The 27,603-nt window shown below is 42.9% G+C and overlaps 1 protein-coding gene across 7 annotated transcripts in view; it reads right to left on the reverse strand.

The window, feature by feature from the left end:
- Positions 1 to 27,603, reverse strand: part of RAD51B (RAD51 paralog B) — a 407,540-nt gene that overhangs the window by 32,184 nt on the left and 347,753 nt on the right. The gene's annotated exons all lie outside the window — the stretch shown is intronic.

The raw sequence follows: 27,603 nt of genomic DNA on the forward strand, positions 1-27,603 counted from the left end.
AAATGATTCTATGATTACAAAGTAGCCCTGCAATTCTTCCATCCTCTGCTGTTAAAAAAAGAGCTCTTCTCTTGCAGTCTTTACATTACTTTATTAAATTGTACAAGGTAGTTTCATGAGGTAAGGTCCCTTATGGCTTTTTGCAGTTACAAAGTGCAGGAAGATGAGTGTTTAGACAGCAAGTAACAATTTTGTGAGTAAAAGTGAAGGAACCACTGACAAAAGGTTTCCATATATAACTCTCCCTGTCTGTACTCTCAGAGCAGTTGTCTGTGATAGCTCCTTTTTCACGTTGTGTCTAGGACAGAACAACTCACATTCAGAAAGCATCAGCAGGCATGGAACACACACACCCACACAAGCGTTAGGTGCTCAAGCACATTCCCTGTAGCTCTTGAATTTCCTCCTCTGCAGCAATGATTCAACTTGGTGATGGTATGGTGAATGGATCAGGGGAAGAAAGACAATAATATTAGTATCAATATCAATATCAAGAACAGCAAGTAACGCAAATGATGATATTAATGATCATTTGCACCAAGATAGCAAGTGTCAGGTCTAGTTGGGGGTTTTCTGTAAGGATCTCTGTGCATCTCCTGTGCAGAGCAGAAGCCTTGAGGCAGGTGCATGGGGATCTTCCTTGGGGATCGGGGACTTATGATGAGGGCAACCTACATCAGACAGTGCTCTGTACACAGGAGGGCTGTGGGCAGCTGGGGAGCCCCACTGGCTGCTGTAGTCAGAGCTGGGGTCCGAGCTTGGCTGGAGGCATGGGCTTGTCATGCCTCCTCTGTCCTTCATCTGTCCCCTCAAAAGTCATGCTTGGCCTAACCATTATAGCTGCTCAGAGGCAGTGGTTCCCTTCAACACATGCTCAATAATCCCAATGGAACTGGGATTATTGCAGCAGTTTGGAAAAGAAGAAAAATATATATTACCAGGCTGGATAAAACATTAAGGCAGTGTTGGCTTGATGAGGGCAGAGCTCCTGCCAGATGAAGCATTTGCACCTGGAAATTCACAGGGCAGAAGACTGGTGCTGGAGCATTTGTGTTGCCATCAGCAGGGCAGCAGCTCGTCCGCACGTACTCAGACTCCCAGGAGGCCAGGGCTGAGGGCTCCTCAAGGAGGTCAGGTTTTATATAGTAAAGCAAACAGTTTAGCTAATCAAGGATTTTTTTTTTCTTTTCTTTTCTGAGGCTCTTGGCACCCAGCCCTGTTACTTGCAATCTTTAATTTGTACTGTGGCTTCCTTTTCCCTGCTGCCTTCTCACTCACTCCAATTTTCCCACACACTTATTTTCTAACTTTACCTCTTATGGAGGTCTTAATTTATTTCAGACCCAAATTTATCTTAATCCTACAAAACACTGCTGTTACCTCACCATTTATTCCTGTGACTGCTATCACAAATTCATGAGCTTGAAAAGTTTATGAAAAAAAAAAGCGCCTTTTTTTGTGTTGTAGAAAACAATCGATGATACCTCACATACTTACAATGCAACTTTATTCATACGCACTTATAGAAATTGATTGTGGATCAACTTAGACCTTCTTTTTGGTTATACAGCTGCCTAAGTCTCAAAATAGGGGGTTCAACTGGATTTTTTTATAGGATCTGTGTATGTTCAAGCTACACACAGCACTCACAAGCTGACCATGAAAAAGCCTTTTATCATATGGCTTCCACTATAAGGGAGCAGGTTCTGATGAAACAAAGTCACATTTTGGCAGATTCTCCCTCCCAATTCCACACTGCTAAGAAAAAAATGGAAGAGAGAAAAGCATTTTTTCTGGTTAGCACAGCTACCTAGTCATAGCACTTACTCTGTGTAATTTGTGTAGAGAAACTGATGAAGGCAACATGCAAATAAACATCTCAACTAAAACCACAGCAAAATCCCATTAAAAATCTACAACTCTCTAGTCCACAGCGCAGGCTGGCTTGCTCAAGAGCTGATAATAAGATGCACAGGAACACGGGTGGAAAGTGACCCCCTGATCACCAGGTTCTGCCTCATGAAATCACCTTTAAATGACCTATTCAAGTGTTCCTTCAGTCTGTACACACTGTAGGAGCCACAACACACCACCACCCTGTAACAAATGCACAGCCTCCACCGCACATGTAGATCCACCTGATCTCATTTCAGGTAAATACTTCTCCTCCGTCTCTGTGGTTATTTCTGTCTCCACAGAACTCCTCTGACTCTGAATGGAGCCCAAGTTGCCAGGGCAGCACTTTCCAAGCCGTGAAGCAAGCTGTGAACAGCTAACAAAGCCTGACACGCATTCCACACATTTTCACTATAACTGGCCTTCACAGCCACTTCCACGCAGGCACAGAAGGGTTTTAATGGATTGCAGTGAAGAAGGGGCTAAAAGCACTGACAGACTGAGCTAGCAGGCAGCGCATGGCCTGTGTGCAGGCCTTCTGCAAGGCGGCAGGTCACAGCCACGGTCCAGCAGACAGGACACAACCGGCTGTTGTTCTTTGGCGGCCCCTGCAAAGTTGTCCCTCGGACTGAACACTGCCACACGTTAGGAAGCAGATCCTGCCAAGACGTGCACTGCACACGCTCTGTGAGGCAGTCAGTCCAATACTTCTCATTAATTTCAGAATCCACCACTGAAGAAAACACAGCTCTTTATAAGGTGGGACACGTTTTAAAAGAAAACAGTTGGTGCAGATTCAAGTGGTATAAAGCTGCATGGCCCTATTAAATACCAGGGGGTGTTGCTGATTTATACCAGCTGAGAAGTTGGCTAATATTCTTCTGGAGCCACCACCTCTCCCATTCGTAACTGCCAGTAGAAACTCTGGGAAATGCTAGAAGAAATGAAAAATGGAGCACATTTATGTGAAAAAGTTTCGATGTAAAACAAATGTCTGCTCACTGCACAAAAGCTGAAATAATACAGCCGTTATTGGAACTGTGCTACAATAAAACAAGCTGGATGAGTCAACCAGCAGTGCATCTAATCTCTACCGGCTGCCTTTCCGGTCCCCAAGCTCCCCATCTATTTTTATCTCTTCTTTTTTTAATATACTTTTTGGTTTACAAGCAATAAATCTACAGCTCTTGGGTCCCCTGTGTGCACTCTTGCCGGCAGGCCACTCAGCGTTTAGGATGTTACCCAGACCATTTTGGCTATTAGATCACCGAACATGGAGGCTAGAATTCAGATCCAAGAGACACTGTGGCCCAGAGGACATGGCAGTGGCTACTGATAGCGTGGGGCATGGCGAATATTTTTGCACTGAAGGCAAGCAGGCACCGCACATGAGCTGCGTGGCACACTCTTCAGGTGGCCAGGGAGTTAGCATGGAAGTTAGCAGCAATTTGCTCCTGGCACGCAGCATTGCCTGACGAAGCGGGGCAGGGGCTGCAGCTGCAAGACTGTGGGCTAACTGAGGGACCCCAGCCGTGCCACTGCCATTTGCGGCAGCACAGCAAAACATGCTTGACTGATAGACGTGCATCAGTGCAGATGCCTGAGGAGCTTTGGTATGTGCTTGCTTCCAGACTTGCAGGAACACAGTTTCGGGCCAGTGCTCTATCCAAGGTCCATGATACAGCACAGGGCACATACAGAGAATATCGTGTGATGTGCTCAATGGTCATGCAATAACTAGTGGAAGAGCTAACACCAAAATGGCACTGGCAGTCACAGTCTGTTATTGTGCCTATAAAAAACCAATGCCGTTTCCTTTTTTCCATGGGTGGGGAGATTTTTAGTTAAGCTAAATGCACCTGGTCCACCTTAGGACCTTATATGTTACCGATTACAGAGTGTAATATTTGGAAATGGAGAAAAAGACAATCCTGATTTCAGAATCACTGTGCAGGTGATGGGAACTGCTTTCATGATATGAGGTTTCACCATTGTTGGCTGGGTGTGGTAGCACTCTCTTGAGAAAAGTGTGGGTGAAATTTGGGAATCACAGTACTCCTGCTTTATTTTTCTCTGGTAGCCAAATTAAGATCCTAGCAATGGAGCCATTATTTTTCTAATTTTATTCTGTTCTCTATAATGGGTTTCATTACAAACACATACAACTAGTCACCTCGAGCTCATACATGCTGGGAAACATCTGTTAATTGAATATTAAGATAGCCAGAGTGTTATAATGGATAGAAACTACTGGGATATGATGCTAGCCCACAGCCTTCCCTTTCAATCCAAGAGTACGTGCTTCAGGGAGCGAGGGAGAAGAGTATACAAATTTAATTTCAGACATTCACTTTTTAGGTGCCCCCAAGGGACGTACCCATTTCCTATATAAGGTTTGGTCTGTTTGCAATTAAGCTCTCTTCTTTGCATATTTCCAGATAGATTAAAAATAGCAAAATCAGCTTATTCTTGGACTTCTGGAGATAAACAAAGCCGTTGCTTCCAGGGGTTTTAAAACACTGATCAGGCTTATAGATCTTGAAGGCAGAATTTGTCCATGAATTTTCTATGCTGGATAAACAAGAATTTCCAAAGATAGGAGAAAAGGTAGGAGCACATTTCTATAACTGGAGATCTTCTAAAGCAACTAACTTTTGCAGCTTTCATTTTTAAATAAAACTAAATGTTGAAGTTGAATATTCTTTATAGAGAAAGCTCAAGACCAGTTCAAACTTCTCCTACCACTCTCACAAGCAATGGATCAATTCCAGAGCTGAGAGGCTTGCTGAGCTCCCATTACAGTTCTCCTCTTACTCTTTTTGCTGTTGGGATTGCCATCATCAATCCATTTAATCCAAAATGTAAAGCTCGTTTTTGTGATGCAGCCATCCATTCTCAAGGACCTTGACAAAAACAACTCATTTATAATGGTGCCTAAATTGCTATCAGATGGGACTGATTCCCATACATCCCTACAGCCTGAGGTTGGACACACGATAGTGATCTGCACCTGAGCATTTCTTCCCTGCTGTTCAGGTCTCTACTCATTGGCAGAAATTACCTGGAACAGGGGCCATTTTCCAAAGGAGTGCCTGACCACTGTGTTGTGAATTTAAGTCTCCTTGACAGTGGTTTTGCTGTTTTCATTTATCTTTTGCAGACTGCTTAGAAGTCAGTGGACCCTGATGGATCCATGGACGATGGGATGAAAATTACTGATATAGTGGTTTTAATGTTAGTTATTAACACTTTCTTACGCTGAAAACAGAAATAGGATTTAATCAAGTATAAGGAAAATTATTTGCCAGCTTTCCTAAAGTCCAGAAAACCCTCAAGACTACATTCAGCTCAGTAGTGGAAATAATTCTCACTGGCTCCCTAGGAATTATGCTGATTTATTCTAGATTTTTATTTTATTAGTAGGCTGGATTTAAGACTTGGATTAGCATTGAACCCTTAATCTTGAAAATTCAATCATGGCACACATGCGCCTCATGAGTATAATTTCTAATTCTGGTTGTGTTTGAGATTACTTATCAAAAAATCAAATAATCTGACTATCTGTTTACTGTCCTACAACCAAACCTTGATGCACTTTTAGTGCTTCTTACATTGAGAACAGACACGAGTAAAAAACAAGTGAGAAAGGCTGTGATTCCGCAACAGCATAATCTGACCTAAACCGTGGCTACATCAGCTCTGCCTCCTATAGCCCCTGATCACAATCCCCCATCTCCTTCCTTGTACCTGCACTGGTGCTCATCTAGCCTAGCAATAAATTGGTCCAGAGGATGGTGAAAACTAGTTTTTTGTAGTGTTAATTTTCAGCCAGTTTAGCTCCCTGAACTATACTGTTGCAGGGTCAGATACAAACTATTGTTTCTGTTGAGGAAACACAGAAGCATAGCTGGGCAATAGCAGCCCTGATTCAGATTGGCTGGAATGGATGTGGAACTGTACTCTTAACTACAGCTATCTGTGGGCCATGTTTGTTAAAAACATATGGGCACAACTTTCAAACAGCTGCTTTCAGCTTCAGTTCTTTAAAGATTCAATTTCCAAAGCAGAACTTTCAGACCAGTAGTCAGTCCAAGTCATTGTAAAATTCATGGGCTATTTTTGGAGCCTCAGATAAGGGGCTGACTGATAAAAGATTTAACAGTCTGACAGAGTGAACTGGATGGAGATTCTGGAAGATCTTTAGGACTAGGAACAAGCAGAAACCAGTAGATTCAGAAGACTGTGGACTGGGTATCAGCTTGATAGAACATAAGGACTGGAATAAAAAGTATACTGTAAGCTGGGACCAGGATACATTAATAGCAGAGCTGAGAACCCCAGGCTGTACGACCAAGTCTAGCTAGGTCTGAGATGAACTGGCAGAGTTACACCATGGATGCTGCATAGACCCTGCCCACACAATGCCTGCTCTTACATGCTGGCCAGGACCTTGCTTTCAGAGTGCCGCACTGCCCCAACAGAAATGTAGAATGATACTGAAACCGATGATTCAGGAGGGAGAGAAGATTACATCACCACAATATGCATGCAAACAAGTGGACATACTTACTGTTGAGTAGTACGTCCCTTGAAAAATCTACAGGGCCATTAGTAGAGAGAAGGAAAAATACATAGCTAAGCAAGATACGAATGAATGGTGGCCTACATCACCAGGCTGCTCTTTGTTCCTCTGCTGTGCAAAACAGTATAATGGCATGGGAAAGACTGGTGGCCCATTCCATACCTCCTATGATGGCAGGAGGATTCTTCCTTACCACGCTTGATTCCTAGGGCCATACAAGGAGCAGCACTCAATGCCATAATCCTTATGAACACCAGCAGCCTTGACAAAGTCAACAGGACTGTTCAGCAGGGCTGTTTATAAGAGCTCATAATTCAAAACCAGCCCCTTATTTTAGGGAAGAGAAGCATAGTAAAAGCCCTATTGTTCTAGCAATATAGGCACGACTATTGAGGACCTAATAAAGGCTCTGCTATGTGACAAGAGTCATGAACAGACCTTACAAAATAATGACTTTTGTAAAAGCAGGACAAAATGTGTTATAGTTTTTTTTTTTAAATATTCTTTGAAATGAAAGTGCTCTTGACCCTCTTTGGCTCTCCACAGCATTAAGGAGATGGGGATCTTCCTGGCACCACAGTCTCTAAGGAGTCAACTCTCTGAACTCCAAATTGTGCTGCTGCAGATTTCCAGGACATTTGCTTAAAAAAAATTTTCCCAAACAGAATAACCTCCTGTCCATCAAGCAAGATTTCACAATTACAGTACCAGGCACAGAGAATTCTGCCTGCTTGGCCCACAGCCACACCACGAGCCAGCAAACTTTCTAGCTCTCACAAATTAATTAGGTTCAGGTCAGGTATGTGACTGAGAGAACTCCAGGGAGGGTGGAGGGTGAAGCAGGAAGCGGTGCTGATGATTCAACCAGGGATCATCTTGAAGACATTTGTTGTTTCTTCAGAATTAAGTTTTGGATGTGAAAGGAAAGTGATCTTATTTCTAGGAGTTCAGAAAGGGAAAACATTCTGGTAGAAAAATGAAAGTGGGAAGGACTCTTTATTTAGGAAGTAGGGAAACAACTGATTCATTCATCATAGATTTTACAATGACAGCTTATAGTGTCTAACAGTGGAGTGGGACAGGTGACAAGAACACAAACCCACTTCCAGCTCTGAAGACAATCTTTCTCTCTAGTAAGAAACCAGAGTTGCAAGGGAAATAATTCTGAAATTTCAGCACACAAAAAGACAGCACAGGAGTGACTTTAATCAATGTCTGCACATGCAATTAGAGGAATGAAAAAGACTCATTGCTGGCTTTTGTATTATGGTACTGCAAACCTTTAGGAGTATACCCCTACGGCTATGCAGTGCTGCTTTGTGCCATTCTGTACTGTGAGGAGTGGCTGAAGTTTAACACCTTTCCCCCAAAGCCATAAAATTACAAGCGAAGGTTCACAGCAGCCACAAGCAATATGAGTTCTGTCCTATCCCAATACTGCATCTGGCTCCTCAGAAAGGCTGCTGCCAAGTTAAAGTAATGAAATGCCAAAGTACTCTCATATTCTCCATTTCTTGACATCTTAAAATCACAGCTTCATCGGAATTCCCTTGGCCAAGTATAAGGCATTATGCTTAAGGCAGAGTGACCAGAGAATAGGCTGTGGTCAGTATTACACAGGTCATCCTTGGTTCTGTAGTGGGTCTTTTAGATAATGTGACTCTACAATTAGTAGATGCAAAAAATGTCCAAGGGAACAAACTACTATCTGGATAGTGCTCATCAGCTTTCAGCTCCAGCTTTTAGTTGCCTGTGCCAGCGCTCCATTTGCCATGTGACATGTAACTGCAATGACTGTTGGAAGCAAAACCAGAAGCAACATGGCAAAGCAGTGATGGTGAGAGATGGATGTGAACTTCAGAGGATCAGGTATGTCTCACTCCATCATGTGCAACTCGATCTAGGTGAACCTGCTTTAGTGGTGGGTTGGACTGATCTCCAGAGGTCCCTTCCAACCGTGACAATTGTGTGATGACCTGTGATTCTGTGATTCCACCTTTGGGTGTTTCAGATATGTTGGTATAAGTGTGTGGGACCTCATATTAAGGTTAGCATTAAACATCAGAAAAAAAACTTTTCACTGGGAGAGTAGTACAGTACTGAAACAGGTTACCCAGAGAGGTGGTGCAATCTTCATCCTTGGATGTTTTCATGACTTGGCTGGACAAAGTCACAACTGACCTGTTAAGTGCTGGCAACAGCAGTGCTCTGAGCAGGATGTTGGACTACAGACCTCCAGAGGTCCATTCTAACCAATGTTTCTATGATGCTATGTGTGTCTCAGATCCCAGAGCTGAGCTGACAAGCCATGTTTTGGAATGACTCTGTAGGGCAAGAGGCCATGGCTGGTAACATCTACCAAGCCTGGGATGGTTGGAATGGTTTATGCAGAGCAAGCTAAGTGTCTGAGTGTAGACCTCCTACACCTACATGTAACACCTCCTCTTGAATGGAAACTGAATGGCAGAGATACTGTGAAATTCTGCTTATGAGGTAGCAGTACTTATGCAACAGTGATGCTACTCAATTCCCTTATGCAGCCAAGGGTTCAGCAAAAGAAAAGGTGTTAGCCTCCTGCAGTGCTCTTGTGACACTCTTTTGTAGCAGCGGTGAGAGCAATAGTGTCAGTGTGTACTACTGGCATGCTGAGGCATTGCTCAAAGAGGCTTATGGCTGAGTTACAGGCTGGCATATACCTTAACTTCTTGTTTCCTGGTTTTAAGACAATTATATCTAGCTGCTTCCCACATTAAAGGGACCAGAAGAGACTGTATTCTTGCCACCATATAGAGAGACAGATTCCAGACTGGACTGGCTGCAGGAACATGCTGGAGTCATGCAAAAGCTGATATTCAGTGGGGACGCCTCTATTCAGACTGACAGACATAGTAGAAATAGGCACAGAACAGACAAAATCCTTTCTACAAAAACATCCTTTGCACAGTTCTGCCACGCTTCATTCATCCACAGCTCTTTGCTTGTTTGTTCCTGGCACACGTTTCTCCCCACCCATTCAAAGCCAGTTTGCTGCAGCACCCTCATCTCTGCCATTCCTTTAATCCCTCTCATAACGCCAACATACTCCCCTCTTTCAGCACAGAGATGTCAAGCAGATTTGACAGGGCCTGAGAAGTTCATGTACCAGTTAGTCATAGGGAAAGCCAAGAGAGTGCTGGTCCCAGGTGAGAACTCCTCCATTAACAAAGCCTAGATGAGATGTGAACATGTCTCTGAACAAATTTTCTCTGAAAACTGCGAGTACTGTGGCTCAACTCACAGTGAACAAATGGAGCTCAATCTAATGACCACAGCGTATCACTTGGAGCTACCAATGTGATATAGAAAATCTTTTCCTTGAACAGAGCCCTAACCACAGTATACGACAGCATGACATGTACTGATATGGACTTCCAAATGACTACAAATAACATTTCAGCGATTATGTTCTCTTGTTTACTGGCTTGAACAAATATTGAGCAGCTGAGAATGCTTTGGTGAGAGTCTGAATCTTAACATGATACTTTACATAGGCACAGAAAAATATTTGAAGAATGAGACAATTTTGGAAAATGCTGTAATGCTTTTAACGGGGGCTGTTTCTCAGGAACTTTTTGCTGACACAACCCTACTACCAGGACTATCAACACTTCCTGGGACACTCAAGAAGCACGAGGCAACTTCATCATGCTCTTAGCTGGCAAGAAAGTTTGAGATTATTTAGGGCAGTAGATCTTGTGCTCCGCTATACACAATCATTATATCTATCTCTAAACAACATATGTTTGATAGCCATAAATATATTCATCTGTTTTCTCCATAGAGAATTCTAAATATATTTAACAGAACCCTAAACAATGAAACTATGATGGCAGTTAAATCATAATCACACAAAATAGCAGGATATATGCTCAAAAGGATTCTTCATGTCAAGTCAACAGAGACTAAAAGCTTCTCACACCCTACAAATACAAAGAAAGATCTTTATCTGCTTCCTAATAATGACACCAGGATAAACTCTGTCCAGTCTTGCATATATGTAAGAAACCTTCTCTTGATACAGCTCCTATGCAAGGGCGTAGCTCCAGCTACAGTCTTGTGCGCTCCTGTTCTGGTTCCTCCAGAATTGTCCATTCCATATTAATGCCTAGCTGCCAAATCACATTAATTCCATAGTTGTATCCCTGTCATAAGCCATTAGTTCCACACTCTTACTACACATAATACATACATTCCACATTCTTTTCCTTAATATGCAAATCTTTCCAACCATAGTCCCCTTTGTTTTGGTGCCTCTCAACCCACCAGCATATGCAGGAAGGCTCACAAACGGATTCTCCGTGATATATTCATACGTGACCAATGTTCTTTGTGATTTGTATGTGACGATAGGAGAGATTTTGAGGTTTGCTCCCAAGCCTCAAATTGCTTAAGTATTGCCCAGATTCCTGACCCCTTTCATCTGTACCAGGTGGTTTACAGTGGTCGTTATGAATTTCCTTTCAAGGCTCCTAAACAAGAACTGACTTTGTTTACAGTAAAAACTTTTCCACTGGCCCAAAGCAGTATTCTGAAACAACACAGAGGCTTAGGTGAACAACCACATCACTGCCACCACCTCCTGCTGTCAGAATCTCATCAGGACCTTACTGGACTCACGGCTATTACTTGCGTTCCATCAGCAGCAAGAGTTAGAAATACTTGCTTTAGGAAGAGCATCTCCTTCTTTTCACATAAGTTGTCAGTCCCAACGGTTCCCGCCTTCCTTTCCTCCAAATAGTTTCCATTCAAAATCAGCAGCTGGAATCTACCTCACAGTCATATGGATGTTTTATTTGGTCCGCAATGTAGCACAATAGACAAAGTGACACTGTGCCTCAGCAAAATTCAGGTTGTTTCACTTCCTTCAGCAAACTCTGTTATGCCATGAGGTTGTGGAACTCCAGACCTATACTCCGATTTGTTGACACAACTGTAGTCAATAGAGCTGGCAAAGCCCATGACAAAACTCTTTACAACTTCAGCCCTGGGGTGTGAAGCCAGATTTTGCCATTTGAAGGGCATAACGTACTACACAATTCTTCCTGCAATTCCTCCTACTCTCCCAAATGCAACGGCTGGCACCATCTCTCTTTGATCAGAAAGATGGCTGAAGAACAGCTGAGGACTTGGTCTTACCAGCCAGATTTATCACTATTCTTAATTTGCATACATGCTACAGTGACGTGTTCATTACATATGCTTAGACCGCATGGCTGAACGCTCATGTTATATCAAGCTGCAGATGATTTTACAGCTGGCTCTGCTCCTTGAGCACTGGGAGCAGCTCTTGTGCATTTCTGAAAGGCAGACTACAGCCGAGCGGCTGGAGCTGTAATTCTCCAGACTGATCTCTACCCCCTCCCCCTGTGCCCCGACATTCTTTGCTGCTTTGTTTATGCTGTAGAAAACATCTGTGAGGGTATAGGGCCAAGGTGAAAGATTTTGGCAAACAGTTATTTTTCACAGCTCAGCTTAAAGGGAAAATATGAAGACTGCCCCTCCTCCTCAAAGAAGGGGAAGGGTAGGGTTGAGAAATGAGATCCGAGTGCAGCTGGGCCAAACAGCAGACTGGCTGTCCCACTAGCACCTTTAAAGTGAAAGGGAATTGTTTTTTCAGTAGAATGAACCATGTTGCAGAACAGGAAAGGTTTAACTGAGAGAAATCAGATCCATTTTTAGAGGAACCGGTTAAATAATTGTATCAGGAAAATCTTGGAGATGTTGAGATGTGTTGGGCTGAGCATGATATTTCAAGAGAATGCATAAATCATGCAGCAGAGATTGTTTAAAACCAGGCTGACATAACAATAAAAATCTGTAATAGAAAACACCCCCACACTACTAGGAGATGGACTCAATTACACTGCAGGTCTTTTTCAATGTTTAACTTCTATGACTCCTTATAGAACTGGGGCCCTGTAAGGGGAAAGAAAAAAGTGGGCTTATTACCTTTGTTGATTAACAGATTGACTTTCTCAAGCAATCTAAAAGTACTTTATAGGCCTACAAAGTATAGGCCGTAGGTAGGGAACTGCAGATTTCCCTGACAAGCTGTAGTTTATTACTCATGTTCTGTCTGCAGCGGTGCAGAGAAGCGGATGGCAGCACATGCCGCTTGCAGCTGCCTTTCTCCGATCAGCTCTGGAAGAAAGGGAAGGAGAGACGAAAATTCCTGCTGGGAAGTGAAGGACTTGGATGACAAGGAGATTCCAGATTTGCTTTAGGGACCTGCAAACAGGGAGGCACCACTTCATTCATCCCTGAATTGCAGCCACTCCTAGGTGAAACAGCAAAACCGTTTCCAAAACAGGGAAGCTTAGGATAGGAGGCGAGCAACGGTATGTTATTGTCTAACAGGAAACTGGAACAAAAAAGTCAGGAATCACTCAGAAGCACTGTGCTGCAAAGATAAAGGAAAAGGTCCGCCTGGAACTGAAGTCCAGCTCAGTCCCCAGTCACTCTCAGGGCATTCCCCCTTCCTGCCATGAAGCCAGCCACTGCTTACTTACGAAGAAGCTCAGCTACTGCCAGATACACCCCACTGGGACGTAGCAGCTACATAGTGCCCAGGTTAGACACAAACAAAGCTATCTTAAAGCTTTGAGCTGAAAGAAACACAGGCTGAGTGCTTGGGATCCATCTGTGATCTGTCACGAGCAGTTGAACAGCTGACCAGCGAGAGGCATGCAGCCATGCAAGCACCCACTGCCTGTTCCACTCTCCCTCTGGCTGCCCTTCACCCAGATCTAGATAGGCTCCAAATTAATTTTACAACCTGGAATGCTGCTGACACAACCAAACTATGAAAGAAAAGCTCATCTTGAGGGAAGGCAAAAATCAGCTCCCTTCTCTGTCTCACAGCTGTCCTCTCCTTCTCACCATGTGGTCCTGAAACCTGGGGCTGTTCCAAGCACTAAATGCACTGGAAAGTGTATCCTTGGGCCAGCTGTGATCTGATCATGGTGCGTTGGCTATGGGTGAATCAGAAACCAAGTGATAGCCCCAGGAACAATGTGGCCCCTTGTTAGGCTTCAAGAATGGTCATTGCCTTCAGCAGCCCCCAGCCCCTTCCCCAGCCAGCTTTCAGGAGAGCAGGATGCCAGGAGGGCTTCCATAACACCCTGTATGATCCTTTCCCACTAACCCTGTGCTGAACTACAGCTATTTTCTGTTTTGAATGACATGCTCCTTGTGTTGTGAGAGACTTTGGGTGGGGGTTGCTGCAGCCTCTTTGGAAGTGGATGCACAGCAAGTCACAGCTGATACTAATATTTATGTGCAAGCTGCTACAGGGCAGCCCCAGCAGCAGCACCTGGGACCACAGTTCCCCTGAAATCCCCAGGGCTGGAAACCTCCTGGGAAGCTGCTTCTCATCAGCCCCGCAGAGCACTCTGTGCATTGCACAGCTCCATCCCAGGAACCAGATTTTATCTGGCCTCACAACTCTGCTGATGTTTTGTAGGCTTTGTACTTAAGTAAGCATTATGAAAATCAGCAATGGCACAGAGCCGGAGTTGTCATTTTTCCCAGCCCATCTCACAGCTAGCTAGGCTGTTGCAATTCTCAGGAGCAGATGCTGCAGGAAGGGGGTTAGTGGTGGGACAGGGCTCAGTCTTCTCCCAGGCAATATTCTGAGGGGGAACAGAGTGCTGTCCAGAGTGAGAAGAGGCCATGGCCAACACACATTTGAGGCAGTTTATGAAAGACTGCAGAGAAATTTAATCCTGGTGCATCAACCAAGTGTCAAAATGAATATTTCTTTGCATTTGTATTAAAGTAGCGTGCCAAAGCCCCAGTCAGGATTACCCACTGTGTTTGGCGGCACGGCCCCATCTTCAGGGTAAATATGTTCTGCCAATCAATTCCCACTGCAATTTTGATCAGACACAACATTTTTCTTGCTTCCTGCCCTGAACAGCTGCCATGTTGTATCACAGCTGCATTTCAATAGTGGATAAAGGGTCAAAATACATTGGTGCTAGCGAATCTCAGTGTAAATACAGATCTTAACTTGGGATCCTTCCAATTAAAAAAATACTGCACTGGTGCGAGGCACTACTAATTGTTGATAAATAAAAACTAAAGATTTGTTCTGTGCCTTTTGCTAGTCCAAATTGCTTTATAAGCTAGAAATATTACATACACTTTATAGGAACTACTTGATCATTACCAAAACAGTCACTTGCCTGGTGGGCAGCTCTTATGAGGATACCAGCACCAGCTCACAAAAGAAATAGAGCAGAAAGTTAATTTTCCTGAAAATTAGTATTGCTTTGGATAGCTGTAATAAGTTTCTAATCACGTCCAAACTGACTCTGCAGCTGTGGCTCAAACGTGTATATACTTTTCCACTCTACTGACTTCTGCTGTGGAACTTCATATTTTGAGCTGAAACATCCCTGAAGCTGGCCCTGATATTCCAGTGTACTTCAGCTGCACCAGAAGTGAAATTTGCCTGGCTAGATCAGACTGTAAAACTTGAGACCTAAGTAATTAAAACACACAGTGAGATGTGTGCAGAGATGAGACCTTTTATGAAATACGCGAGGCAGCAAGAAATATATATTGGGCCATCACAACAATGAATACAGGGTACAGCAATTGAGTATAAAGCTGGTAAAAATTTAACATGAGTAAGTTTTACTAAAACTTAATCTCCATTCTACAAAGAGAACTACCAAGATTTTCTTGATGCATTACACTCAATAAATTTGCTTTGAATAGTTGTATGTGTGTGACACAGAGAGAGAGAATTAGGCTGGAATGCTATAAGGATGTAAGCCAAGCTCTCAGCATCTGGAAAGCAGAAAGCAGAACTATATTTAGTGCACAATGACTTGCAATAATTGGGGGTGGGGGGGTGGGGGGACAGGAACAAAAAAAGAGCAAGAAAAAAGAACAAAACTTAAGTTGCCAGTGTTAGGCAATTAAATGAATTATAAAGAAAAAAGAACAATCAGGCTGGGAGAAGGATAAATGAAACCCTGGGGTATATGTTATTATAAGAACTTATATGAGCAAAAATGCTTGTATAGAGTTACCAGACATATTTATAAACATGCTACAGATAATGCATACTTCAGTATAAATACCACCTCAAAGAATTTCTGGCACAGAACAGTTAGGGCATTGACCTCTGCTGTACATTCATTTCCTTTATGTGGCTGAAATGGCCTAAATGCATTCCTTAGTTAGGCATGGGAAACTTTTTCCATAAGGTAACTAACTGCATCTGCATGGGTACTCCATGGCGTAACTGTACTTGGTTATGAACATGTTACGAACCCTTTGCAAAGCACGTGTAGGTTACCACGCATTCTCCTACACCTACTTGTAAACAGCACAAGCACCAAGTAAAAGACTACCTTTTATAGATGTGGTACATTCAAAATAAAAATGGTTTAACACTTTCCAAATCCCTTACTGCTGTTGTAAAAGCAGGGTGCTGAAAAATCAAGTTCCCCTTCCATTGCTTGCACAGTTTTTGTTCTGCCTTTCGCTTGATTTAAACATTTCAACAGCTCTTCAGTTCACTCTTGTTTCCAGGCAGTTTCTCAGACCTGAGATCCCAGGATCCCAGAGCTTCCATCTTCAGCACTTCAAAGGATATCCAAGTAACAAATGAAACATACTTTCGTTAAAGCTGAGGTGCTGATCTCAGGCACACTGATGCTGTGTAAAGGATAACAAAGATGAAAGTAAACAGTACTACTGGCAAAACTGTACAAAAATGGTCATATCCATAAATGCCAAAGTATTTTCTGGTGTTCAAATTAATCTAGCTTTCAGCTTCTAGGCAGCAGTATGCTGCCATGAGATTTAAAAAAGTGAGCAGAAAGTGCTGCCTCTGCACAGCCACCACATCCTTACACTTGGTGCAAGACAGCAGATACCTGGGGCCTGTGAGTGGGGAGGAGAAGCTGGTGCTGCCTGTGGTGCCAGGCAAAGAGCAGCCTATCGCCTTCGAACCACAGGCCAGAGCAGCACCCATTTTGAGAAGAAGCTGGGAGTGCTTCTAAGATTTGGCTGTTTTAGCCATTAGTCTTCACTTCACTTGTATTTACAAACAACAGAGAAAAAAAAAAAAAGACGTCTTTCTGCAATGGGAAGTTTGGGAGGAAGTCACCAACCAGCAGCCATTTTCCATCTGGCTTCAGGATCGGCTAACATTTGTAGGGACCTGTATATCCTCTTAATTGTAAACTTCAGGTTGTGGTTTTCTTTAAATTAGTGCTTTCATGTGCCTCATGTACAGGTAAAGGCTGCTTTGCAGATGCACTCTTGCTTGCTTTCTGTGTACTCATATGTCCTACAGGGCTGTCCCTGAGGTGAAAGAAGAGATTTTATTCCTTGTATTAAATACGTAGTTTCTAGGCTAGACTCTGCCAGCTAACGTACCAGTGTTTGTGGTATATATGTATATGAACTGGAGCAAGACCAAATCTACCCACAGAAGGTGCTCAGCTGTAACTGAGGTACCTATTTTACACTGTCCTCACATGCTTTTCACTAGTAATACAATAAATGTGTGTAATTTAAAACAATGAGCACTTTTTCAATGCAGAACAAGGAGTGACAGAAGCACTGTATCTCTTTTTAGAGCCATGCCTATCCAGCAGCAGAAAGGATGGGGGAGTAGGTACCTTTGGTACCTTGGGAGCAAAGCGGAAACAGGGCAACATACAGGATTCACAGAACCAGAAGACAAGGATGACAAATCAAATGAGGCAGAGATTGAGGTAACAGCTACAGAGATTTAACAAACAACAATAAACTGTAGCAATGCCTGTGATGCAGTGTGCAAGGGCGATGTTAGAAAGTAATGTAAATCATTGTATCAATCCTTAAATTGAGGGAACTGGGGAGATAAGGACACTTGACTTGCGAAGTACAGAGACTGGAGCAGAGCTCTGCAGTGGGATCTGACTTGTCCTACGAGGTGAGATTACAGTGCCTAAGACAAAACACAAGAAGACGCTGCTGCTCTCATTAAAGGTGACAAGGAGCTTTTTCTTCCTCACATTCCCCTCAAGCAGAGCACTCACACATGTCCTGTTTTCAAGGAAAAACATATCCGTTTGAGGTATTATAAATGAAAGCTGGTAAAAAACCCTGCTATTATGACCGGGTAGATTTTGATACATGTTTTGCATTCTTTGGGTCCTGTTCAAATCAGAAGTGCTGTCTGCAAACACCCCGCTGAAGTCAGCAGAAGATGAGGATTTACTGTAATCACTACAGCACTGGGCAGTGAGCTAGGCTCGTTCCTGAACTGTTTCCTAAGAGATGTTAACAGCCTCAGCTGGGTGCTCTTTGTAGTTCTGACAGAGGTCAGCTCTGTCTCTAAGCTCAAATCAGAAAAGTAAATCTAGTCTAAACAATTCTCTGTACTGTTCCAGAAGCAATTAAAGGCACTTTGCTTTGTGTTATTTCCCCCAGGTGTGAGCAGACACTTCCCACAGACAGTATGCACAGCCAGAGCTCAAAAAGCATAAACTCTTTGCAGAGGAAAATGCAAAAAAACCCTGTTGCTTTGGGCATGTAAGACTGAACTGGCCAAAACACTGCAGGATCAGCTTATCCAGGCACTGACTACAACCTGTACTTAGAGAAAAATGGGGGTATAACATTTCCAGATCAACTTATCTAACTCCATCAGGCATTGTTAGCAAGGTGATACTGACAGATTAGATATCCATTTTTATATTTGGTATTATTTAGCTAGGAATAAAAATGTAATGTGCTCCATCAACATGTCACCTAAATTCATGACAGAGATACTGGCATGCAGGAAGTGAAAAGCATCTCTCATCTATGAGCAGCACCTTTGTGAACCAGCAATAATGTGACAAGGACAGAAAGATGTGAGTACAAAGTGAACTCTCACACATTTCGAAACAATTATCTTTGGTAGGTTGTATCCTTGTTCATGATTCTCCAAGAATAGAATAATAAATACAATTACTTTTAAGTATTCCTATAGTATTAGGTATACTTGCTGTTTGTAAAAACTCCCACTGGTTTTGCTAAGAGCTGGTACCAGCAGTCCTGGGAATTCAACACACTGTCCAAAACCCTCATATTCCCTGATATGGCTCACCATGATCACACAGATGTACGGTCACAGCTTACACAGCAACATGCACAGGCAGAGGAGTAGGTAGGACAGCAGTAACTTTCCACTGACAAAAATGTACCCTGAAATCTTGGCCTTAGTCTGTGGCTACAAACTTTAATCCCTGGTTTTAATAACGTGGCACCTAACTGCAAAATATTCCCAGAAACAAACTCCCAAAGCACCTATTTATAGTATTGATAGTGATTGGCAGAAAAGCAGGACTGGAGCACCCTTGCTTTGGCATAGCCAAGACCTTCTGCATGCTAGGAAGTGTACCTGCTATTGTTAAGGGATGCCAATCGCACATGCTAGCACCAGACACTGTTCTGCTGCAGCCCTGCAGATTTGTGTCAGGTCTGAGTAGTGCCAAACACTGCTTCTCCCAATCTGCTCTTGAACGCAAACCCTTTTCACCAGTGGCTCATCCACACCCATTGCTACTCTCCACCAGCAGCAGCCAGCAATTTTCCTAATATGGAGAAGGTGTAGGTGCATAAAAATGTATTTTTATCCTTGCAAAGATAAGACATTCTTTTACTGCACGGTGACTCCGCTGGTCACTACCAGCCGCAGAGTCCTATTTCATGGACGAGAAGATCACAACAACAAGAAACATACACGTTGTTGCACCCAGCAGTTTGCATGAATCACTCCAGCTTCTCAGTAAATTCCCAAATAAAAATCTATCACAGTGGTTTTGCACAGGAAGAAGCAAGGCACAATTAAGGGCCTGGACTTGGTGAAGCTGTGGAGAAGCTTCCAACTGCAGGTTATGTTCAGAAAGCTGGAGATACCAATCTAGAATGCTTCTAAAAAGCAAAACTAAACTTTCTTCTGTCTGTGCCTCCTGTGTAAACACCAATAACCCTTAACTCCATCCTCAGGTGGGTTTATTATTTACCATTAGATTACCTTTATTTAGCATGGGAAACTGAGTGCACAGGTTTTACTCTATGCAACCAATCTGCTCTGGGTAGTCTAGAACCTGGAAGAAAGGTGTCACCTTGAGTGGTATAAAAGGAATTTTTGGCACGTGAATTTAGATTCTCTAAACCATAATCCATGCTACAGCCCAAATTCCTCGCTGTGGATTATATCAGTGAAAAAGGGGGTCCCAAGACTTCTATGATAGCATAACATCAGCTGCTGGATCTTGGCGGAACTGGCATGAGTTCTGTGTAACAGAAATTATTCACATGTTTTCAATATGGTAAAAATTCTTTCTCCACTCTCTTTGACAGTGGCTTGGAGGAGAAGTTAGGGCACAGGGAGAGAAGCTAATTACAGATATTTGGCCCTGAGGTGCCAAGCTCTCATTTGTAACAGAACTACACCAAAGAATTAATCCAGCAGAAGATAAAGTACACCCAGATTTATTTCAGATTGTTTTCTTATACACATCTACAGGGGAGGGAACGGGCAGCCAGTTATTGTAATCAATGAAACCTTAAGCAGGAGGAATTCTCTACTGGCTAGCTGACTGCTCTAAGGCCATTTTATACTTTCACATGGCTTAATAGACCAAAGAATCAGAATTGTTGGGGTTTATTAAGCTAACAAATATTAAGGATTCTGGTTTCATTAATAGTATCCTTTTGAAGCTGTGAAGAGTCATTTAATGACTTATGTATTCACTTCTGCCCAAGATCCCAGCTGAAATGAAAGTCAAAAGGATCACGCCAGCCTTCAGCTGTTATCATAAAATCATTACAGAACATTGTATAATTAAGCCCTATTTGCAGTTGCATTTTAAAACACATCCTGGCCTGGCTGCTCTTGACTAAACTTGAGATGATTTGGCAGCATTGTGTGGGATTACACGCTGAAATTAGCTGAATGTGTGCAGGCCAGGCTGGAGGTGCTTTGGTTGTGAGATTCAGGACCAAATGTGCAGGCAGGAGCTACAGCTTTGTTGTGAAACGGCAGGAACAGAGCTGTGAGAAGGAAGTTTGCGGAGTACCTGAGAGTGCTGCAGCTGCCTAGAGCTGGCACTCCTGCTCTTTCACTTTCCTGCCCACCAGACATGTCTAAATATCTTGAGAAAAACAAGAAGCAAAACAATAGGTGACTGTAGTGTGAATAATAAAAGCCTGGCTTGCGTCTTGGAACCTGACTGCTGCTCTTAAACTGCCCCAGCTGCGCTCTCACGGTCCAGGATGTCAGCACAACTGCTCCAGTGAATTAATGCCTTGTGTGCACTCTGGGGCTGTCTATGGCACCTTTTATAGACTGTATTGTAAGACTGGGGTGGGTTTCTGGGTCAGAAGGTCAGCACTACCTCTCTGCTCCAGAAAGATAGGTTCTGTATGATGTTATTCCAGCAGCAGAAGCAAAAAAAAAAAAAAAAAAAAAGGTAGGGTGGGTGAAAATTATACTTTGTATGGGATGTACTGAGCTGTCAGTAGTACAGTGCTTTGTTCCTAGCAGGAACAGGTAGGGTAGACATTAGAAATAGTCACTGACAGATCCTGAGGGATTTCTGGAAGAGCAGAAAGTTTTCTAAATATGTAATAGACTGTATGACTGTACAAGCTGAATCAAAGTTAAGTGCCAGATTAGTCCTGGCTGAAACTCCATGGATTTCAGGCAGCTCCCTGCAACGAATTCATCCCTACAACACACTGCAGTTATTCTTTCAAAATCAGGAGGCCTCACGTGTCCAAATCACTCCCAGCTAATATCGGACTCACTTACTGTGTGTTTTGATTCTCTAGCATTACTGAGAGAAGATGAAAAAAGATACCATATAACCATCTTAGGTAGTTTTTTTTTGTAACTGCAGTCAGCTCTTCAAAGGCTGGTGTGTTGTCCCACTGCCAAGTACAACAGCACAGTCTTTCCTTCCCTCCTCTTGTTCCCAGTGACAGATGAGCAAATCATAAGCCAGGTCTGCTCCAGACCGTGTCTCTTTGAGTACCAGCCATCTGAAAAGGCATGTCCTTCCACCCATGTCAGTGCAGTCTGCATTCCCATGGTTTCTACTCATCTTGGGTCTGGAGCAGAAGAGTGAAATCACCAGGGCTGTTACTCCAGTGCTTTTCATCAGGTTCAAGCCTACTTAAAACAGGCACAAAAGGGAAAAGAAAACACATACTCCTTGCTGATTTATCTATTAATACTGGAGAGCAGTTGTATCAGTGATATTTTAGAGAAGGATCAGACACCTTTGTAGTCAAACAGCATCATCCACCATATGGCAGTAGATGAAGGCTGCCTTTTGCCTCTCACATTCACTCTAAGTCCTTCTAAATCACCCCTGCCAACACAATACGATCTTTGAGGATCATTAACATTTGTCAGAAGAGCAAACCTCTCACTTACGTAATAAGTTAGGTTGCACCAAACAACAGGTATGAAAAGTTCCCTGGGGGAAGACACCTGCAGAGTCTCTTCCTTGACCTTCAGCTCTCCTGCTCCTACAGATGGATGCTGTTTGACTCAGCATGACATTAGCAGTACATACAGAGAGTATGTGTCAGGAACAAAACATTAGCTCTTCTGAAAAAGCAGCACCCTTACAGATTCATTTGTCAAATGATGCTTCCTTCCAATTTTGATCAAATGAAAACCATTCCTGTTTAAAATAAGAAACAATTGAATACATCCCCCCACTCACTCTCTTTGTGAATATGTACACCTCAGAGAACAAAACATTTAAATAGATTGTTGTTGGAAGCATTAGTCTCTAGCAGTCCCTCAAAATACTAAAAACACATTAAAAATATTCTTCTAGGTCCCTTTTAGGTCCCCTCAGCACAGCCTGGAGCCCACCGTAACTCACATATCACTGTAAAACTATCTCTTCTGACTGCAGTAGGCAATCTAATTCAATGAATTTCAGCTAAATTTAAAGGTAAATTCCACCAACGCTGTTACACCTAAATTCTTCTCTGATTTCCCTAGCAAATATAGATGGGACTTCCCAAGGAAACATACACAGATAGACTTCTCCATAAGGATGGGGATTTAGATGTTCATTAAAGACAAGTAAAAAGGAACAAGCAGACGAGGAAGTTCCAGTATTTATCAGGTCAAATGTTTACATGCTACAGAAGGGAAAAGTATGCTATTGATCCCAGTACAGTAGCTTTCCTCACATCCTTCCAGGCTCATCTGCTCAGTGTTATCAGGCACTCCCGTTATCCTGGGAGATATAGTGGCTGACTTGCCAACAAAGTGGAGAAAGGCCACTTGAAATCTTTTTCTTCCTCAGGGAGGTATGGTCATACTCTCAGAAAACAAATCTTCACACGGTACATCTCCCCAACACCATTCATGTACTAGCAAGCATGTATTTTACACTGGAAAGAAGTGAAGAATTTTGCCACTTTAAATAGTTGAGTGAATTTTTTCTTCTACGGTCAGCTGGGGTTCTTTGCTGGGATTGCACTGTGGCGCCCTTCCATTACACGTACGTAGTGGGAATTGTTGATTCATTTGCTCTTCTTTCAATCCACAGTTAAACTTCTACCGGTTTATAAAAGATCTGCAGTTTGGAGAAAAGGCAAGAGGGAGCCTGGCTGTGCTCACACTATGCAAAATGACTGATTTATGTGGCAGCTCATGGGACTGAAGGATTGGGCCCAAAGATTCAGTAAGTCACAGGAAAGCCAAAGAAATCAGGTGCCAGGAGGTTTGGAAGCTGAGATATCTAGTTACAAGAGCATCTGCCACTGTGACAGGTAAAGTCTGAAAGCAAAGAGGGAGGTTCTGGTTTGGAAGGAAGCAGATGACACATTATCAGTATGGTGCTGGACAGATACAACTGGATTTAATCAGGGGTACATCTTCTTATGAATGGCAACAAGGAGCTGTTTGCAGACACAACTGGATGAGAGAGGGAAGCAAAACCCACATGACATTCAACCTGCCTGACAGAAAATGGGACCTGCACACTTGCTGTGGGACACAGAAGTGCAGCCCTCGCTAGTGGTAAAAAGAGAACTTCTGCATGAAGAGATCACCTCACTCAGCTTGAACTACTCGGCTCGAATTGCATTGAATCATGAATCCCTCTTGACCTTCCTGGTTGCCCTGGCTCTGCATGCACTGGTGAGCTCCCTACTCTGGAGCTACGGTCCAGAAGTATTTGGGGAGTGAGCAAATCTAATTTCTCCCAAATGTTCCATCTCAAAGTAATGGCATAATACCTGGCTCATTCTTTCAGCTCCACCAAACAATGACTGCCAGGAAAACAGCTTACTTCAGTCATTCCTAACAAAATACAGTTAGCTCTTCAACACACAGCCTTATTTTTACTCAGTTTAACTGCTTCTTTTTTGGTGCAGAACTTTGTAGATTCCCCTGGTTTATGCCAGCTGCAGTCCTCCTCTGGAGAGCAACTTGCTTCTTAGGAGGAACAAATAATTTTACATTTGGAGCATTTTACAGCTGGAGCATTTCCCGAGTCCTCCCACTTCTGACTTTACTTTTTTTTCCTGGCAGCCTGCATGACAGGACACAGGCCGCCACCTGCCAGGCAAGGTACTGGTTTTAGCTTTGTCTCTCAAACCCCTGACTTTCTGTAATCTCTTCTAGTGAATGATAAAGCTGGATGAGCAAAGTAACTATCTCACTGCGTTAAGATAGTCGGAGTTGCCATGTAAATACACTGATAATGGACTTTAAAAACCAAACGGCAGTAAATGAGAGAATTTTTACTTCCTTGCCAGAAGTGTGCGTCCCTCTGCTAGAGCACTGCTATGCTAACAGCTAGGTGGGCACCATGTATATGCAAGGGCTTTGAAGCAGGAGTTTGAGCAGTTATAGTGGCATGTAAAGATGGGGAAAGAGGGAGGAGGTCTGGAAAATCCTGAAAAAAAGCATCTGGTGCACACAGGAAAGTTTTCTCTAGTGTCAATCCCTTTTGGTGCTCTTGATCATTCATCTGTGGTGAACTGACCAAGACCAACTGCATGGCCACACTCTGCCCAAGGACCATCTCTGCAGGGTGACAGTGAAGAGGTCAGAGCAAGGAAAGGAAGCAGGAATCTCTTGAAAGTATCATAAAAAGGCTAACTGATTCCCCTTTGGGAAAATACTAGTCATTAAACTGGTCTCCACCAAACTCAAAATGCCCCATGGTATTTTCTTCTTTTTTAAAAGGGACCTGTACACTGTTCACAGACCCTGCTACAGTATTAAAAAGGGAGATACTTACTGGCTGGTCACTCTGCCTCATGGGACAGGGTCTTGTTTGTGAACATTCCTGGGACTCTGTGTGGGATGGGAGGTACTGTACAAAATGGGAGCCAATAGCTTAACAAATAAGGCATCAGACTGGATCACGCAACATGTGGATTCAATTTCTGACTCTGGTACAGACTTCTATATACCACTAAGAGAGTCCCTTCACTCTTTCACTATATTCCTTCTGAGTTAAAAGACAGTAACACCTCCTCACCACATAGTAATACTTTACCATGTAGAAATTCATTCCTGCTTGTACTCAGTCCTGTACTAGGCAAGCAAACATGGCAAAGACGAGAGTGTCTGCACTTGTATAGCCTAAACAGTCACTGCAAGTCCCCTGAAGGTTTCTGATACCCAATCAATTACAGAGTGTGCACTGAATGGGATTATTTAAGCCAAAGAGCTTTAGTGGCAAATATGGCCTTGCACAAGCTTCTGCAGTGCTGTAAATCTTGCTTTCAATGATTTTAGCTTTCATGGATTTTAAGTGATTAAGCAAAAGTGTTACAATGCACCTTCAAATGGCCCTTAATAAATAGGTTTTACTTCAGAATGGGTTTCTTACTGAGTCTACCAAGAAATATTTGCATGTGAAATGAAGAAATTTGAATGATTGAATGGTTTGTTTATTTTAGAAGGCACTGCAGCCACCCACTGCATGGCTGAGTTTCCAGCACACCAGTACTGGATGCCAAGGAGCTTCAGGAAGGGAAACAAGAAACAGAATGGGAAACTGAGCAGCTTAGCTTCTTTTCACATGAATTGCCAAAAGTGGGCAGCACCACTGAAATAATACTGTATAAAATCTTCTCAACTCAGAAAGCTTACTGTTTATTTCATACTCCAGTGTCTATGCACAGAAATCCTAAAACATTGCAGGAAACATTAACTCTACATTTATAAAAAAAAAAAAAAGAAGTATTCTCCATTAACATAATTAGTAGGTTTAGGACCAAGAAGTTGCCATATTACTATTGTACGTCTTCACGTATTCAAGCAATGCTTTTTTCCTAGAATGAAAAAACATCCCTTGTGAAGAATGAGCATCAATGTAGCAGTTAAGGCAACACCACATTAAGTGCCTTGCACAAAAAGCTGGAACATCACCTTCTAACTAAAATATAAGTAGAATTCATATGAAAAAGCATCTTTAACAAGTACGACGAGTTGAGACTCTCGCTTAACATCTCATCTAACAGAGGCTGGGATGTGTGCTGCTGTGTTAATATTCTTACAGGGAAGTACTTTAATTCCAAATCAAGAAGGAACATCGCCATCTCCTGAGTCATCAGCATCACTTCCTGCCTTTCTGTGTGCATGTTCATAGGAAATCTTTCATCTAATTTTTTTCAAAGCCCAATCTCAGTTGGCTAGCAAGCTCAGGCAAGATCCAGCCAACAACGGTATAGGCACAACAAGTTTCAACAAAAATATTTGTTGCAAGAACACTCTTTGATTCATTTGCCCTTCCTTGGCTGAACCTCGACTACACCCATCCTGTACACACTTGCGGGGTGCTGTTGCCATGTCAGGGTCCAAGTTCAATTTCTACACTCCCAAGTTACTCCTTCTGGCTTTGAACACTATCCAGGTGGCTGCACAAGGGGCTACAGAAATTACAGGGAGATGGCAGAGGACCTGCCTGAGAAGCAAAGAAAGGGGAGATACCCACACTCTACCAGCCCATCCCCATCCAATCTGCCCACAATGTGCTGTTGTAAAGAGTTTGCAGTGAAGCTGGGGATTTGGCACTGAGGGATTTGGCACTGACATGGTGTGGAATAGTCATCAGATATTTAAAACGGAGCCGAGAGAACAAAGAAGGGCTTTGTAGTGCAAGGCAGCACTGAAAACCCTGAGCCTCTGCCAGCCAGCTTGCACAGAGTGTTTGCTAATGTACACAGTGGAGTGCATTCCTCTCATTTGATTACATGACAGTTTTATATACCAGGTATATGCGGGGGTGGGGGTGGTGGGGTGGTGGGGTTCTTAACCCTTTCAGTCCTCCCCCATCTATAAATCTTAAAGAGACTCACAGTGGTTTCACTTCTGGTCTTGTACTTGCATGCAACTGCAGTCATGGAAGGCTGAGCATGTGCTGTGGGCCACTGATGTGTATGTTAAAAGTACTCTTATCTATGTTGCTAGAAACAGCAGAAGTAACTAAGCATGAAAGAATTAGAAATCTAATTCTCTCCTTACTGATGCTATAGTTTTCTGCATCTCCCTTGATTTAAGCAGTGAGTAGAGTCCTTGTTTAAAGGACCATTATCATTCTTTCTCCATATGGTAAAATGATGGATGCAGAGACTGCTATTACAGCTCCCCCTTGTTAGACCAGGGAGAAGGGAGCCAGGAACCCCCGGCTGGCTAATGCCACATTCTACCATGTACTTTATTACATGATTTCTACTGTAAAAATGAGGATAACCATACGTGCCCATCTTGGTGAAGTTCTTTTGAGATCTATGGCTAAAGCATGTTGTTTGTAACCATGCAATATGCTCTATGCATTCAGGAAGAAGAACCTCTCATTCACAGGATGTGAAGCATATAGATGGAGTACAGCACTAAGGCCTAAATTGCAGGCGTTTGGGTGCTTTAGTGCCAAGTAGTTGAGAAGGGCAAAGTATTCTTACTTTCCTGTTCTGCTAACGCACAAAGCAAATGTCTTAGCCATAATTATAATACACAACTACATTTTCAGAAGATCTGCTGTGGTGCTTTTCATAAACTCTAAGTGCAAAACTGTTAAGTTATAAAGTTAAAAGATTAA

Source organism: Falco rusticolus, chromosome 7 (assembly GCF_015220075.1).
Source record: "Falco rusticolus isolate bFalRus1 chromosome 7, bFalRus1.pri, whole genome shotgun sequence".
NCBI classification, from domain to species: Eukaryota; Metazoa; Chordata; class Aves; order Falconiformes; family Falconidae; genus Falco; species Falco rusticolus.